Genomic DNA, 2500 nt, shown 5'->3' on the forward strand with positions numbered 1-2500 from the left:
ACCCATGTTGTCCCCTAACCTAACCCATGTTGTCCCCTAACCTAACCCATGTTGTCCCCTAACCTAACCCACGTTGTCCCCTAACCTAACCCACGTTGTCCCCTAACCTAACCCACGTTGTCCCCTAACCTAACCCACGTTGTGCCTTAACGTAACCCACGTTGTGCCTTAACGTAACCCACGTTGTGCCTTAACGTAACCCACGTTGTGCCTTAACGTAACCCACGTTGTGCCTTAACGTAACCCACGTTGTGCCTTAACGTAACCCACGTTGTGCCTTAACGTAACCCACGTTGTGCCTTAACGTAACCCACGTTGTGCCTTAACCTAACCCACGTTGTCCGCTAACGTAACCCACGTTGTCCGCTAACGTAACCCACGTTGTCCGCTAACGTAACCCACGTTGTCCGCTAACGTAACCCACGTTGTCCGCTAACGTAACCCACGTTGTCGCCTAAACCTGCTCTGTAATTGTTATACGACTCGTTCAATTAGTGTAGTGTTGCCCACCCGCAACCCTCGCAATATAGTTCGCTACTCGCACTGCCCGCTCCCCTGTGTATCGCTTCATGTTAAACACCTTGCAAGTCTTGCTGACTTTCCACATGCTCCTGCTGTACACTGTAATGTGGATGGCAGCAGGACGTACATGCCGCCCCCCGCCCCACCCCTCCCCACGTCCCCACCTTGCCCCCTGCCTTCGCAAGCTGGTTGGTGAGAAGTTTGCATGTTCAATGCCCTTCGCATGCGACGTACTCAGGCTACGTTGTGGTGCGGCCTGTGTCAACTGTCCGCTGATGTCGTACGCATAAACCACAATCTGTACTGCACATTCGTCCTTATGTACTGAATGATACATCGTGGCACATGTGTGACCGTACAACGACTGCGCCCAAAAACGGCGGACCATACAGTGCAAATATTGTGCACGCAGCTACGTGTCGTCTCCCTATGAGAGCTGGATTGCAGTGTGGTACGCCATAGAGACGTGTGGGAGGAACGGACGCCGTGGATGGCGATCAGCATGAGCTGTCTGTTGATGTATTCGGGCCTAGTCGTCTCTCCTCAAACACCGTGATAGCATGGTGCACCGCGTTCCATATCTGCGACATGCTACAGAGGCCGGTTGACAGTCGTTCGAGCAATGGACATCGCATACGTACGGGGGCCACCTTCCACGTATTGTCTAGGCGTGCACATTTTGTTGCGTGTATGTGGGCAGACGTAGTGTGGCGTGACACCTGACACAGGCATGCAATAATCGTTGAAGTTGCTAATGGCGATGGACGCCTACGTTTTCTGGTGAAGTTACGCAAATGAAGAAATGGTAACCCGTTGTGGTGCGGTTGTTCTCGCTAGGGGTGAATCGGTGATGGCGACGATAGGTTGAGGTACTAACCGGTTGTTCCAGCGATACCCACCATGCCGATGAAACTGAACGGCATCTGGGTGTGAAGCGATACGCGGCGGTGGCTGGGTGGGACCGTCCCCGGCCGGTGAGGGGGCGCCTCCCGGCGTGCTGGCCGCGCGGTGCGTGGGCGCACGCGCTACAGCCGGCTGGTGGGGGCGGCCAGTGGCAGGCGCGCCGGCCGACGGACGCGGCAGGCGTCGCAGCTGCGCGCCGGCGCACCCTGCGCGCGGCGCCGTGCGGCCAAAGTAGGTCCTCGCGGGCCCGGTGCGAAGCGCGGTGGACATCTTCAGTGTGCTGGTCCGATTGAGGACTGTGTGCGTTGAGGATGCGCCGCCGCCCGGCGCTCGGCGCCGCGACGCCGTCTGCTGCTCGGTCGCCCCAGCGGTTCTCGCTGGTGGTTTGTATCGCAGCTGTGCGGATGTGTTGGCGCGTGCGCTGTGCTGGGAGAGTTCGCTTCGGCACCCAAGTGGGGCTTTTGTCCTTCTGTGGCGCTGGCGTTGGAGCTGCCGGTCACCGTAGGTGGCGCGTGTTGTCTCCCGCCGGCAATGCCACGACAGCACGCTCCCGGGCCTCTGTCGGCAGCGGCAAGCTCAGTTGGGAACACGGGTGGTCGCACCGAAAGCGTCTACTCGCCTAACTCCGGGCGATTGCGCCTCTCTCGAACCCGACCAAGTACTTGGGACGGCGCTGCGCGCCGCCGGGACCTGAGAGGGTTTCGAGGTGTATTGTGCAGGGGAGCTCAGCCTCCTCCTGTTTGCAGAATGATTGAGCGAACGCTTGCGTGTTCGCGCGGGCCCCCGGGACACACTCCCGGGCGGCCGGCTGCTCAGCTCTAGTTGACGCAGCTCCCTGGTTGATCCTGCCAGTAGTCATATGCTTGTCTCAAAGATTAAGCCATGCATGTCTCAGTACAAGCCGCATTAAGGTGAAACCGCGAATGGCTCATTAAATCAGTTATGGTTCCTTAGATCGTACCCACGTTACTTGGATAACTGTGGTAATTCTAGAGCTAATACATGCAAACAGAGTCCCGACCAGAGATGGAAGGGACGCTTTTATTAGATCAAAACCAATCGGTCGGCTCGTCCG

The 2500-nt window shown here is 57.8% G+C and overlaps 1 non-coding gene across 1 annotated transcript in view; it reads left to right on the top strand.

Moving 5' to 3' along the window:
• The first annotated feature begins 2257 nt into the window (after positions 1 to 2257).
• LOC124773532 overlaps positions 2258 to 2500 on the top strand; it is a 1909-nt gene continuing 1666 nt past the window's right edge. Inside the window, exon 1 of the ribosomal RNA XR_007014776.1 lies at positions 2258 to 2500. This exon is cut by the window's right edge and continues 1666 nt beyond it. This is a non-coding gene — a ribosomal RNA (small subunit ribosomal RNA).

Source organism: Schistocerca piceifrons, unplaced genomic scaffold (assembly GCF_021461385.2).
Source record: "Schistocerca piceifrons isolate TAMUIC-IGC-003096 unplaced genomic scaffold, iqSchPice1.1 HiC_scaffold_954, whole genome shotgun sequence".
NCBI classification, from domain to species: domain Eukaryota; kingdom Metazoa; phylum Arthropoda; class Insecta; order Orthoptera; family Acrididae; genus Schistocerca; species Schistocerca piceifrons.